Source organism: Hypanus sabinus, chromosome 24, assembly GCF_030144855.1.
Source record: "Hypanus sabinus isolate sHypSab1 chromosome 24, sHypSab1.hap1, whole genome shotgun sequence".
Classification (NCBI taxonomy): Eukaryota; Metazoa; Chordata; class Chondrichthyes; order Myliobatiformes; family Dasyatidae; genus Hypanus; species Hypanus sabinus.
The window spans coordinates 10,673,396-10,689,286 of record NC_082729.1 but is presented as its reverse complement, the minus strand read 5'-3'; the positions used below and the strand labels follow the sequence as shown (position 1 = coordinate 10,689,286).

The window sequence follows — 15,891 nt, the reverse complement described above, 5'->3', positions numbered from 1 at the left end:
TTTAGTCATACAGGTGCATCCATTTCCCAAATTCCTCTTTAAAAGCTTCTGCTAATGCAAAAGGAAATGGGATACACATTCATTACTGCTAACATGCTTGGACTGTCTGACTTCTAAAAATGTCAACTTCTTCAAAAAGATGCATCTCACACTGTGACAGAAGTAGCAATCCCTAAACACAGGTTGAGTATCTCAGAATCGATCAACAAATATGTTCAAAAAAGGAGAGAAATAAACTCAGGAGTTACAAACTAATCAACATAGGTCACCTGAATTTTTTAGACAACCAACCCAAAATATTTTTAAATTGGGAAAAATGGCAGCTAATATATCTGTCAACAGCAAATATTAAATTTGTGCCTGGCTAACCTTGATGAATGAAGATCAATGTTAGACATTCAGAAAGTACATTTAACTTATTAATAACAAGAGCAATGGGAGAAAAGATGTGAAAAGATCCTAAGTAAAGAAGCAGTAGTGACAATGTATTCAAATTGGAAGGAAGTTTAAATGTCAGTATTAAAATATTCGCTACTTGAAATATACTACCAACCATCAGGACATTCTGAAGCATTTTAATGAGAAACCTAAAATGGATCTTAATTCAGGAAAAGGAAGGGTAAATTTAATGCAGATGTAGTACTGGGAGGCAGCAGTTGACATTTTCAATAAGGAAAAAGCAATAAAGAAACTTGAAACTTCACACACAAATCCCTGAATTCAGCAGACACATAGAACTATCACAACAATTTGATAGAATACAAATTGCTGCTTAGTCTCCATGCATCTCTCTACAATTTAGTGAAAATGTGAGAATGTCAAAGTAAGCTACTTTATGAAAATGCTTACAGGGGACCTGGAAGCTTGGAGAGATTAGAAGTGATCTTTAATTACAATGAAGAAAAATGCTTAAGCAATCTGTATTTCTGATGGCAGTTGAGAAATGCGAGAGTGAGAGAATCTGAAATTTAAAATGCCTAAATACCATGATTAGGTAAATAAAATAATTGTCCTGGGAATGTGCGATCTTGTGGAATATCCCCCTGCACAATAAATTGCAAATGCCCCAAATGTCTATCCACCTGCTTATTTCGTTTTTAAATTTCATGGATTGGTTGAATTTGAGATGGCAGTATTTCAATTTTGCAAATGGCGCCAAATGAATGATCAGCTATATTTCCATTTACTCAAATGCTTAATGTTGCAGAAACTTCAAATAATACATGCAAAAGTAGATTACACAACTTGGAATTTATACTGTTGGTGTGCTCTGAATACACTGACATGAGAACAAGTACATAAAATCTCAGAAATTAATCTAGTCTCCTAATGAAAAGCAGTTCAATCCAATCTACGTTATAATGCTATCACTTATTAAAATACCGTAAGTTTGAAAATAAAAACTCCAACATTGAGTGGAGATTATTTCAATACTGATATTTCACACTAAAATGCAAGCAATATTTGGTATCAGTTTTTTTTAAAAGGAATGCATCTCGGCCAATTGAAACCAGCGAAATACCTTAGCACAAAAAGTTGCCATCTAAACTAGTCAAAAGGACAAGACTAACTTTGCAAGCATTATAATAATACTTTCAAAACTTAGTTTACATACCAGAGATAGGTTAGAAACCCTACTTAAGACTTCAGGAATCAGAACTCGTGCAACTACGGTACAGTCCAATAAAAGCTCAAATTCATAATCAGAACTAAAATCCAGAAAGCGCAGAAAATAGCACAAGATGATATAACTATACCGTTCTTGAGTAGGATTTATAGATTTTATAGCATTTCTGGCGTTTGTATGATTAAAATCATCGAGATAACCCATATACTATTTCATACACGTGTACCAAGATGTCTGATATGCCCATGCGTCACCGTGCACAACAATGAAGACAAGGCACATGCCGTATCAATGCAAAAAAATTACAATACTCTGGTTTGCAAGATTCAATTATTTCAAGTCAATGCATTTTCATTCTTCCAGTTCAAAGATACCCATGAAAAAATAATCGAGTAATATCCCTACATTACCACAGAATTAAGAGGTACCAAAAACCATGCCGTTCATTCAAAAAAGCACGCGTGCCGGTTTGCAACATCCAGGTTACGTTTGGCAATTTGAAAAGGTTTAAAATTACAATGGTATAGGTGGTTAAGCGAGGTTGGCGGTTAAAATAATCCCACTCCCTTGGGGGCTGAGGAAATGCATGCCGTGGAGAGAAAACGGACAAAGCCAGTGATACCCATGCACGGTAAAAGTATTTTTCACGTTTATTGTAAAACCCGATTTATACGGCGCCAGAAAAAAAGGAGTAAACAGTCAAAAGAGATCCAGGCGGCAGCCAGATGGCCTCAGTACAGTTTACTTTTATTTTATGATTCTCCCTGCAACACCGTCAAAAAAAAACCTCACTAAACAATTGTGCAATCGCATGTGTAATTAATGAAGATGTTCAAACATAATTTGTACAATCAGAGCCGGCTATTCCAGCCTTCAGCGACACAGCCAAAAAAAAAGGACAAAGTGAGGAGGCGCCGCGGCCTAACAGCGCGCCTGTCGTACTCTACCGCAGTGTTTCTACAGGAGGGTTTAATTACAGACTATTGATCACCCCCACACCCTCTCTCGCTACAGCCTCGACACTAAAAGTGCCCTTTTTTTGCTCTTACCCGTTTCCGCAAGCTGGCTGAGGGCACACGGCGGGCTCTGCCCCCGGTCTCCGGTTAATTGAATCTAGAGCTGTCGATAAAATGGCCGCCACCGCCGCCTCATGGATTCCGCTCCCGGCCCCTACGCGGGGTTTCCCACCACCACCTGCACGGGGCCGGCCGGCTGCCCGGGCAACGCCGCCGCCAGCCAATGGGAGGCGGCGACGGAAGCGCGCGCAAGAGGTTGTCCGCTATGGCGGTGACGACGGCGAGGAGGCGGAGGTTGACGTGATGGCGGGGAGGGAAGGAAAACACGGATCGAATGGCAATTGTATTGTCGATGAAACCTGTACAGGAAGGATGGCAGTAATATAAATAGGATAAATAATCCCAATGCAGACGTGGCTTTGCCTGCAGAACATTTAACCGGCAGGGCGAGGAGAATCTTTTCATTCATGTGGTACCTTTTTGCTGTTCATTTGGGATCATTGTGGACGGTTGGCAGGTTCCCCGTTTATTAGCCACAATAATCGTTGCTTCAGAATAATTTTCCATTCAGACAGAGTGGGATAATTTTCTATTTCAGTCGTATTATTGGAGAATATTCATATGCCGCCATCAGTCACTCCATCAGCTTGGTTTTCCTGAGCAAAGCTTCCATTTTTTAAAACCGACCCAAGAGACTGCTGATGCTGGAATCCAGAGCAAAAAAAACTGCTGGAAAAATGTAGATCGAAGAGATTCTGCAGATACTGGAAATCTTGAGAAACACGCAGAAAATGCTGGAGGGACTCAGCAGGCCAGGTAGCATTTCTGGAGGTTCATTTTCCTCCGTAGATGCTACCTGGTCTACTGCTGGAAGAATTTAGCGGGTCAGGCAATATATGTGGATGGAAAAGAGCAGTTCTCATTTTAGGTCAGGTCTCCATTTCTCCTTACGGATGTTGCCTAACCCAATGGTTTTATCTTGTTAGTCCGTGTTTCTTAGGGCTGAGTATAGAGGAGAGGCAAGAGGTGGGATTAAGTGAAGATTTTTGCACGTGGCTTAGTGTAATGGTAGATACCTTTCCTTAGCAGAGTTTCCAACCTGGAGTCTGTGGACCCCTCAGTTAATGCTGAGGCTCCGTGGTATTAAAAAGGTTTGGAACCCCCTGCTATCGAGCCTTTGTGGTGTATGTACCAGCAAGCTTCATGCAGACTGCAGACCTTTCATCACTGACTTTTTGGACTTACAGTAGTGTCTGCATGTGTTCTTCCGAAGCTCTGAATCCTGTTTTCCAACTGTAGAATAGATCTAGACAGTGAACAGTAGGGAACTGAGAACAAAGGAATCTGGGAAGACAGGTCCATAATTCATTGAAAGTAGTGTCACAGGTAGATAGGGTAATAAAGAAAGCTTTAAGCACATTGGCCTTCAGAAATCAAAGTACTGAGTACAGGAGATGAGACGTTATGTTGAAGTTATATAGGACATTAGTGAGGCCTAATTTGGCTTATTCTGTAGAATCACCTACCTACAGGAAAGATGTGAATAAGGTTGGAAGAATACAGAGAAAATTTACAAGGCTGTCACTGAATCTGGAAGACCTGAGTCAAAAAGAAAAATTGAATGAGTTAGGACCCTTGGAACGTAGAAGATTGAGAGGAGATTTCATAGAGGTATAAAAATTATGAGGAGTATAGATAGGGCAAATGCAAGCAGGCTTTTCCCAGTGAGCTTGGGAGAGACTACAATCAGAGGTTATGAGTTATCGGACCAAAGTTTAAGGGGAACATGAGTGAACACTTCTTCACTCAGAACGTGGTGAGAGTGTGGAAGGAACTACCAGCACAAGTGGTGCAAACAAGCTTGATTTCAACATTTAAGGGAAATTTGGATAGGTCCATGGTTTGGGGGGGGGGGGGGGAATTATGGTCCCAGTGCAGGTCGGTGTGAGTAGGCAGTTTAAATTGTTTGGCATGGGCTAGATGGGCTGAAGGTCCTGTTTCTGTGTTGTACTTTTCTCTGACTGTCTTAATGACAGTGCATCTCACTCTAGATCTTCAGAAGTACACTTTGCAAAAGGTGTAACTGCTCCAAGAGTACTCTGTAGTGGCAAAGAGGCTGACTGTACATGAAGGATCCTTCCCACCATCAGCTGAACATGGTCTTGGTTCTTTGCAAGTTCTAGTAGTGAGGTATACGTCCAAATGACTGACAGAACCTGCCATCTCCTTTGCCCGTAGAGCTTTGGAGGACATTCCATGTATGCCGGTATGCTGTGGAGGAACACGTGATTATTTATTTAATTTCTTTATTGAGATATGGTGCAGAACAGGTCCTTCTTGCCCTTTGAGTCACACCCCCCCCCCCCCAAGCAATCCCCTGATTTAACCATAGCCCAATCACAGGACAGTTTACAATAACTAATTACCCTACCAACTGGTACATCTATGGGAGGAAATCCATGTGGTCACAGGGAGAACGTACCAACTCCTTATAGACAACAATGGGGATTGAAACCGTGTCACTGGTACCGTAAAGCATTGTGCCAACCAGTACGCTACCATGTCACCCGTGATATGGCATAGTTGATCTAAAAGGAACATTCATGGTTGGACCCCTATTCACAATACAATGCAGAGGTAAAGTTTACAGTAGATTAAATGTGTATCCAGATTTATGGGTGGTTCAATGAAACCACACACAGGTAGCCATTCAGATAAAGGACACATTGGGTACAGCTACATTAATCTCAATAGGTTCAATAAGTACATTTAATGTCACAGAAATGTATACAGTATACATCCTGAAATTCTTTTTCTTTGCAAACATCCATGAAAACAGGAGTGCCCCAAAGGATGAATGACCGTTAAACATTAGAACGTCAAAGCCCCCCTCCCGCACAGAAGCAGCAGCAAAGCAACGACCCCCCCCCCACCTCTAAAGCAAAAATAGTTCCAGTATCACAGATGCAGATTGTTTGTGACTTCTAGCTAAAACCAGCAATGAGATCAGTGTTCAGAGAAGTTTTGATTTGAGTACCTTTGCTGTCTGGTTTCATCACCTCTTCTGTTTGCATCTTTCAAAACTAATTTGGCATTTGACGTGAGAATGAAATGTTACTTTACTTTATTGTCACCAAACAATTGAAACTAGAGCATACAATTATCGCAGCGATATTTGATTCTGTGCTTCGCGCTCCCTGAAGTACAAGTCGAAGTAAATATAATAAAAATTTAAATTATAAACCATAATTAGAAATGGGAAAGTAAGGTAGTGCAAGTCAGGTCCGGATATTTGGAAGGTACGGCCCAGATCCGGGTCAGGATCCATTCAGCAGTCTTATCACAGTTGGAAAGAAGCTGTTCCCAAATCTGGCCGTATGAATCTTCAAGCTCCTGAGTCTTCTCCCAGAGGGAAGAGGGACAAAAAGTGTGTTGGCTGGGTGGGTCATGTCCTTGATGATTATTATTAGCAACTTGCAAGTTTGATCAGAAAGCTTTAAATTTCCCAACCATTGATCACCACAATGTTACTATGTCTGTGTAGTTGAGTAGTAGTCAATCAACCCTTACCAAACCCCATTTTCAAGATCATATTGATTATGCACACATGCCATACGCTATTAAAAAGCCTTCTGATACAAGCACACTAAACAAGTGTCCAGCTCTTGACCTATACCAAGGCAATAATAATTCTGTACTTAGTGAAGTTCAGAAACAGCTGAATTATTAAATCCAGAGTGGACTTTACATTTGGTGATGACCTTGGACAGAACCATATCATCCAAATTAAGCAGAGATGTGTTAGTAATTCCTAATCTTCTGCTCTTTTGGTGGTGATGATGCCAATTCTAGCTTACATCTAGACCAATCTTGTCCTTCAAATCCAATCTGCCTTTATAACTGTAAGTCCCTATAAGGAAAGCAGGATCCATCACCAGAGACTCCCACCACCCAGGACATGCTCTTTTCTCGCTACTGCCATCAGAAAGAATGTACAGGTACCCCAGGACTCACACCACCAGGTTCAGGAATGGTTACTACCCCTCAACTATAAGGCCCTTGAACAAAAGAGGATAACTTCATTTACCCCATCATGAAAACCTAAGGACACACTTTAGAAACATAGAAAACATAGAGCATAAGACAGGCCCTTTGGCCCACAAAGCTGTGCCAAACATGTCCCTACCTTAGAACTACATCGGCTTTACCCATAGCCCTCTATTTTTTCTAAGCTCCATGTAGCCATCCAGAAGTCTCTTAAAAAACCCTGTTGTATCTGCCTCCACCACCGACACCAGCAGCCCATTTCACGCACTCACCACTCTCTGCGTAAAAAACTTACACCTAATATCTCTGACATCACTTTCAAGAACTCTTAATCTCATTTTCTCAATATTTATTATTTCTTCTTTCTTTTTGTATTTGCACAGCTTGTTGTCTTTTGTACACCGGCTGTATGCCCAGTTGCTGTGATCTTTCATTGTTTCCATTACGGTTATTGGATTTATTGAGTATGCCCAATAGAAAATGAATCTCAGTGTTGTTTATGGTTACTTTGAATATTGTATTTTGACAATAAATTTACTTTGAACTTTGAGATAGTCCATTTCAGGCAACATACAGATAAATCTCTTCTGCACACTTTTTCCCACATTCTTCCCGAAGCAACCAGAACTGTATACTACATTCTTATGTGTGATCTACCCAAGTGGAACATGAAATCCCAATTCTTACACTCAATGCCTTGGTCAATGAAGGCAAGCATACAGAATGCCTTTTTCACTACCTTCTCTACCACTCTTATGGGACTTCCTCTGTCCATCAATATTTCTCAGGTTTATGCCATTTGCTCCAGAATTTGAAAGTATGTTACTTCACTTGTCTGCATTAAGTTCCATCACTACCGCTTAATACAACTTTCCAGCTGATCTGTGTTCCACTGTATCCTAAATACAACCTTTACTACGTAGATCTTCATTAACGCTTGTGTTGTACACAGACTTACAAATGTTATTCCTTACAGTTTCATCAATTTGTTTGTATGCTTATATAACAAAGGTCCTAGCACCAATCTCTCTAGCATACCATTGGTTACAAATTTCCAGTCAGAGACCAACACCCATCCATCACTGTTCTGCCTCCTATAGCCCAGACCATTTTAAATCATGTTTGTCAATATGCCTGGGTTTACTTGTGCCTACCATATACAACCTTACAAATGTCTATGTAAATCATATCTACTGCTATTATCTCATTTGTTTTCATAGTTTTCTCCTTAAAAACACTCCGGTCAGTCTCTTGAGATCCGATCTCCCCTACATAAAACCTTGCTGTCTCCAAATGTTTTTCTGCCAAGACAAAGGGGCCAAAACTGTTGGAATCAGAATCAGGTTTAATATCACCAGCATGTGTTGGGAAAGTTGTTAACTTTGTGGCAGCAGTACAATGCAACACATAATAATAAGAGAAAAACACTAAATTATGGTAAATATATATATATATATATATATAATACCTTATATACCATACCTCATATATATTTATAAAAGATTCATTATCAAATGTGCTTTGAACATATATAAAATAGTTAAATTAAGTTAAGTAGTGCAACAATAGAAATTTTAAAATAGTTCATGGGTTCAATGTCCGTTCAGAAATCGTATGGCAGATGACAAAAAGGCTGTTCCTGGATCATTGAGTGTGTGCCTTCACATTCCTATACCTCCTCCCTGATGGTAGTAATGAGAAAAGGTATGTCCTGAGTGGTGGGTGTCCTTTATGATGGACACTCAACTTTCTGAGGCATTGCTCCTTGAAGATGTCCTGGATACCACAGGGGCTAGTGCTCATGATGGAACTGACTAAGTTTATAAACTCCCTTCAGCTTATTGCAATCCTGTGCAGTAGCATCCACCCACTACCAGATGGTTTTGCAGCCATTTAGAATGCTCTGTTTTTGGTGACGTACCAAATCTTCTCAAACTCCAAATGAAATATAGCCACTGTGTGCCTTTTTTGTAACTGTATCAATATGATGGGTCCAAGTTACTTGGAATTGCTCACTCTCTACATTTCTGTCCTTTTATGAGTGAAGTCAGCCCTAAAGTTTATGTAAAGTTAACCCATGATACATAATTCACTGGGCTAGTTTATACTAGAATTATGTATGACCTGAGGAAATGCATTCATGAAACCTCACTTATATAGTTCTGGTTTTCTTCAGTAGACAACAATACATTATCATCTTGCCCAATAAGTATCCTGTAACTACTGCAGGACCAGTCAACGTTGTTTATCAAATGAAACCCAGAATTGCCCGCAAGAATGAATCCTGCCAGCATTGAGGTGTTGTCAGGTTGGGTTTCTAGGTAGATGTGCAATGCAGAAGAATTTTTTCCTACAGTCTGAAGATTAGCTATATCTGTTGCCTGTTGGAGGGGTATAAGCTTGTTATCTTCAGTCACAAATTTATTAACAATAATTGTTTCTTCACATTCAAAATGTTATTTTTTTCTCCATTTTAAGTTACAATAGAAAGGGTGGATCTTATCATGATCAAGGAGGTCCATTAACCTATCATGATTTTTGAAGTTACTAAAATACACATGTAAGATGAAAACCCGCCCTAATGGCTTTGCTAACTTGTCCTTTGAGATGTTTATACATACTCAAAGACCTTATCTGAAAATTGTTTGGTTATGACATAAATGTCTTGTTTGGTTTGGTTTTTGGGTGGAAAGTAATATGTTCACAGGGAGAAAACATAAACCCCTATCCAAGGACGTGAACGAGCCTGGGTTTGCAATTAATACAAATTAGTTGTGTCACAGACAACAAGGAGAATTCTCTGAAGCTAGAACAGGATATTGACCAGAAAGTTGAGCCAAACAATGACAGATAGAACTTAATCCTAACAAATTTAAAGTGATGTGTTTTATATGATAGGGTCTCCAGGACTGTTAATGACCAAAGGGAAGTCTTAGGGTGATACAGTATAAAGTTGGTATTGTGCCCCACCATGTTCATGTTAGAATCCACCCTATAACTTTAACAGTTATATTCCTCAGACAGGTCAAGATTTGTATATCCTTAGTATGTCCGTAAGCAGAACCATACTCTTCCTTAAACTTCTGTTCAGTGAGTTCCCCATGTAAACTTTGAAAGAAGAGTGCCAGACATCTTAACAAGCTCCATGGAGAAAATTGGTATATGGCCATCTTCCAACAGCAGCAAATGAGCTGACTCCAAAGATAACTGTGGAGGACTCCAAAGGAAACATAGGTTTGCTGTCTGTTTACAACTTGTCTGATGTTCATCCTTAATGACTACTGAAGGCATGGATTCTGAAGGGTTTTCTAGAGTTAGTGCATTTCTCACTATCTATTTTTTATTCTGAAAATGAATAATCTCTTGATATTCACTAATTTTGCTCTTTGTAGTCCACTTCTTTTAAATCATGTCAGCAGGCCTTCCTACATTTTAGAGTGCTTGCTCCTGGCCTCCATTCGTATGCTAAAGAAAATTTCTCCAAGCAGACCACAACCTTGTCATAGGGTTTGGATGTTGGCACACCTCAGTGACCTGGAGAGCTATGTTGGCTCCTCTACTGGTGCAATGAGGCCACACTCAGGTTGGAGGAGAAATACCTCATATTCTGTCTGGGTAGCCTCCAGCCTGATTGAATGAACATCGATCTCTCTGTTACGCCTGTGGCCCAACTCTGAGGGGCCGAAGGGTACGAAGTAGCCCCCTCCTTTTTTGAGAATCGCAAGATTGCTATTAATTCGGTCAGGAGACCCAGGAAATGAGAGAAAGACACGCAGAATCCACAAAGGGGTTTGGAATGTCCTGGCCCCTCAGCGATACAAAGCCACGGAAAACGGCCATTGTCTCTTGGAGACGGAATTGTGTATTGAGTACTGTACTTCATGGAAGCCCTCAGGGAATGATCAGAGAGGGTTGGTTGAGGGATTGCATCATCCCAATCTGATTGACATCTGATACCCTGTGAGTAAGGATAAAAGAGGGTCTGGGGAACAACCCCTTTAGACGCACCAGGAGAAACGCTAGAAATCCCATGACAGCGTTTAATAGCGACAGCCAGTGGGGGGGCTCATGTGCGTCCTTTTCCTTTGCCTAGGAATTGGGGCCCCACCATGGAAGAAGGCTTAGCTAAAGGAAAGGCCAAAAGTGTCTGGCTACAAAAACGGGACTCTAGAAGGATCGACATCATAAAAAGGAAAAGCTGGCAAGTTTAAAACATCTGTCTCGTGACTCCCAACAAAAGGCTGCAGCCTGAATGAACTAAAGTGACTTTTATATTTCCATCGGACAATACATTATCCCCCTAGACAATGATAGAGCTATTTCTTATTGATTGTTGTTATACCCACGCTCTTAGATTTAGTATTGATGACATATATTATCTGTATGTTTGCATTGATATTATTTTTGTGTATTTTTATCAATAAATACCGTTAAAAATAGTACCATCAGACTTCAACGGACCTCTCTATCTTTGCTGGTAAGTGACCCAGTTGCAGGGTACGTAACATCTCAAACTTCCAGTAATTGCCCCCCCCCCCATTCCCTCTCTCACCTTATCTCCTTAACTGTTCACCACCTCCCTCTGGTGCTCCTCCCCTTCCCTTTCTTCCATGGCCTTCTGTCTTCTCCTATCAGATTCTCCCTTCTCCTGCCCTTTTTCTCTTTCACCAAATTCCCAGCTCTTTACTTCACTCTTCCCTCTCTCTCCCAGTTTCACCTATCACCTACTACCTTGTACTTCTTATTCCCATTACCCCACCTTCTTACCCTGACCTCATCTCTTTTATTCTGTCCTGATGAAAAGTATTGACCCAAAACATTGACTGTTTATTCTTTTCCATAAATGCTGTCTGGCCTGCTAATTTCTTCCAACATTTTGTGTGAATTACTTAGATTTCTAACAGTTGCAGATTTTCTTGTGTTTTTGGCTGGAGTCAGGGCTTTTTGCTTTGTCTCTTGGTAGGATCACCTATGCCAAACTGGTCAAAGGGTAGAGGATAGACTAAAAGATATCCAGGCTCAGGAATTCAGCTCAGGACTAAAATCCCTGACTGGTAAAACAAAACTGTTACAGCAAGAGCAATAAAGAATCCTTCTACATTTGAGTGTGACAGTATTTCAGGGCCTCCACCCAGAGCTTGCTTGACTAATGGTAGTAAAAACTGAGCTACCCTAAATGCCGACGGCATAACAGGCAGTAGATAGCAAACTAAAAAAAAACTGTATTGCGGTAACAGATTCATTATGATACTGTGTGGCACAGCCAATTGATGGCCTAAGTAGTCAACTCATATGCTTGTTTATTCAGCTCAAATTATACTTAGTCCTGAGAGATGAAGCAATTCAAAGAAACTGGGGACAGATGCTGATCAAATAAAATTTAATTTTATCCAATGAATTAGATTTTTTTTTCCCAATCCAGTAATTTATGTAATTGTTGGTTTTGGGTAGGAATGAGGATATCATGTATATTACTCTTTGTGGTTGAGTACAGGACTCCCAAGTTCATTCACTGAATTGTCAAAAGACTGCAAACCGGTTAAATTGTGTATGGGAAAGTGAACTGTGAAAAAAATATAGGTTTAAAATATATCAAGTTAAACTAACTGGCGTTTGGGAGCCAGGCAAATAATTTTTTTTTCTTATGACTAGGAAAATGTTTCCAGATGAGGGACAATAGTTTAAAGCCGAACCATCAGTCACTACTCAATGCACCAGACTGTTTCCCATTTTGAGGTGGAGTTCTAGCGTTTATGATTCCAGCTGCCAACCTGTGTCTAGACCTCTGCACAATAGGAACTGGTGTTGAGACTATCAAATTCACTACACTAAGAAATTTTGCAGCTGTTCAGGAGTGCTGTAATCACATCTTTCTGGACAATAACTGAAATATGATTCTACGAAGAAAATCATACATCTTAAGTCCCAGCATTTAACCCTTAAAATATAAACAGTAGCTGCACACCTAATAAAATACCTGTCATAAGAAACATAATTAAGGAGTTGTTGGATGCTCTTGTTATGAAGCAGAATGATTGGTTATTTGCATGGGAGAAACGATTATTTTACATTAAAGTCCAATTAAATGGTCAGGATCTTCATGAATTCATCTACAACTAGCACAATTACTTGACAATTACAATCTATGGCTTTTTAATTTAATGTTTTGCATTGCACACTAATGTTCTCAAGCAAAAAAAATGCTGTTATCTGTTGTGTATTAAATTTTGTAAAATTACCAGACAAAAGTCTTAACAACACCAAATGACACTTTAGCTCTTTGTGTTTGTTGATGGCATCAGTAGGTTTGTCAAATAGACAATAGGTGCAGAAGTAGACCATTCGGCCCTTTGAGCCTGCACTGCCATTTTGAGATCATGGCTGATCATCTACTATCAATACCCGGTTCCTGCCTTGTCCCCATATCCCTTGATCCATAAGATACATATCTAGCTCCTTCTTGAAAGCATCCAGAGAATTGGCCTCCACTACCTTCTGAGGCAGTGCATTCCAGACCCCCACAACTCTCTGGGAGAATTAGTTTTTCCTTAACTCTGTCCTAAATGACCTACCCCTTATTCTCAAACCATGCCCTCTGGTACTGGACTCTCCCAACATCTGGAACATATTTCCTGCCTCTATCTTGTCCAATCCTTTAATAATCTTATATGTTTCAATCAGATCCCCTTAATTCCAGCGTGTACAAGCCCAGTCTCTCTGACCTCTCTGTGTAAGACAGTCCAGACATCCCAGGAATTAACCTCGTAAATCTACGCTGCACTTCCTCTACAGCCAGGATGTCCTTCCTTAATCCTGGAGACCAAAACTGAACACAATACTCCAGGTGTGGTCTCACCAAGGCTCTGTACAAATGCAAGAGGATTTCCTTGCTCTTGCACTCAATTCCCTTCGTAATAAAGGTCAACATTCCATTAGCCTTCTTCACTGCCTGCTGCACTTGCTCATTCACCTTCAGTGACTGATGAACAAGGACTCCTAAATCTCTTTGTATTTCTCTATTACCTAACTCTACACCATTCAGATAATAATCTGCCTTCCTGTTCTCACTCTGTGGATAACCTCACACTTATTCACATTAAACGTCATCTGCCCACTCACCCAGCCTATCCAAGTCACCCTGAATTCTAACATCCTCATCATGTCACATTGCCACCCAGCTTAGTATCATCAGCAAATTTGCTGATGTTATTCTCAATGCCTTCATCTAAATCTTTGATGTAAATTGTAAATAGCTGTGGTCCCAATACTGAGCCCTGTGGCACCCCACTAGTCACCACCTGCCATTCTGAGAAACACCCATTCACCGCTACCCTTTGCTTTCTATCTGCCAACCAGTTTTCTATCCATGTCAATGTCTTCCCCCCCCAATGCCAAGCTTTGATTTTACCCACCAATCTCCTATGTGGGACCTTATCAAATGCCTTCTGAAAATCAAGGTACACTACATCCACTGGATCTCCCCCATCTAACTTCCTGGTTACATCCTCGAAAAACTCCAACAGATTAGTCAAGCATGATTTACCCTTGGCAAATCCATGCTGGCTCAGCCCAATCCTATCACTGCTATCTAGATATGCCACTATTTCATCCTTAATAATGGACTCTAGCATCTTCCCCACCACCGATGTCAGGCTGACAGATCACCAGAGGCATGAGAACAAAATACCAAAGTGTTTATATGCGTGTCTCTCAGCGATTGCAGATTGAACCCCTATTTACAGAGGCACCTTTCACTCAGTTCTTCAGACTTTACCTGGGCTTAGGATTGCAATTGATAGGTGCCTAGGACAAACCTTCACAAGTTAGAATTCAGAGGTTCCACAACAACAGCAGCAATCAAGTGGTGACTATGAAACCTTTATAACTTACTTTTGTGCTTTGTTTTATAATAAATTAGGCCTAAGTTACTTTGTTAAGTTTGTACACCTATTACCACATTTCCTGGACACTCAAATTGGTTTGGATCTGATTAATCCCACCAATTACATCATCATATGAAAGAAATTCAAATTTCAAAATAAATTTATTATAGCACATCAACATATACTATTGAGATTGTATACTACTGAGATTTCTTGTGGGCATTCACAGAACAAAAATACAATTGAATCAATGAAAAAGTAAAAATATGGACAAACTACCAATGTGCAAAGTAATAAAAACAAATACTGTTGAGAATATGAGTTGTAGAGACCTTGATAGGAAGTCCTTAGGTTGTGGAATTAATTCAGGATTGAGGTGAGTGAAGTTACCCACACTAGTTCAGAAACTGATGGTTTAAGTGTAATAACTTTTTTAACCTAGTACCTTGTGACCTAAGCTCCAGTATCTACTTCCTAATGGCAACAGTGAAGAGAGATTGGATGGTGGGAGTCCTTTGATAGATGTTGCTTTCTTGTGGCAGTGCTCCTTGTAGATATGCTAAAAAGCTCAACCTACTTTCAACCCATTTCAGAAGTTCTCCAATCCAGTCAGTTTTCAATTCATACAATTTTTTGGATTTGGGATGCTAATTTCTTTCTGCAACTCCACTCCATTTACACAAAATCTCCATCACACCACAGAACTGTGTGCTTAGCTCCCTGCTCTACTCGCTTTACACCTATGATTCTGTGGTGAAACCCAGCTCCAATGCAATATTAAGTTTGCAGATGACACCACTGTTGTGGGCCAAGCCAAAGGTGGTGATGAAGGAGGGAGATTGAAAAGTTGTCTTAGTAGTGTCAAAGTAACCTTTCACTCAATGTCAGCAAGACCAAGGAACTGGATTACAGACTTCAGTAAAGGGAAACCAGATGTCCATGAGCCAGTCCTCATCAGAGGTGGAGAGTCAGCAACTTTAAATTCCTGGGTTTTACTATTTCAGAGGACCTGTCTCAGACCCAGCAAGTGAAATTGTGAAGAAAGCACAGCAGCACCTCTACCTTAAGAATCTGCACAGATTCAATATGACATCTAAAACAAATTCTATAGATGGGCAGAGAGTATATTGACTGGTTGCTCGAAGAACCGGTATGAAAACACCAATGCTTTTGAACAGAAAGTCCAACATAATGATTTGGCCCAGTACATTACAGGTAAAGCCCTCCTGACTATTGAGCACATCCACATGAAGCGCTGTTGTAGGAAAGCAGCATCCGTCAGAGATCGCCACCACCCAGATCATGCTCTCTTTTCCCC

The 15,891-nt window shown here is 40.3% G+C and overlaps 1 protein-coding gene across 3 annotated transcripts in view; it reads right to left on the bottom strand.

Annotated features, from left to right (window-relative positions):
• Nucleotides 1–2,828, bottom strand: part of LOC132380456 (heterogeneous nuclear ribonucleoprotein R) — a 29,738-nt gene extending 26,910 nt beyond the window's left edge. For 2 of the 3 annotated variants that reach the window (XM_059949261.1, XM_059949260.1), the window contains exon 1: nt 2,677–2,828. The gene's annotated coding sequence lies outside the window, so the exon portion shown is untranslated. The remainder of the gene's footprint in view (nt 1–2,676) is intronic. The other variant, XM_059949262.1, reaches the window with a different exon arrangement.
• Between the last annotated feature and the right edge of the window lie 13,063 nt (nt 2,829–15,891).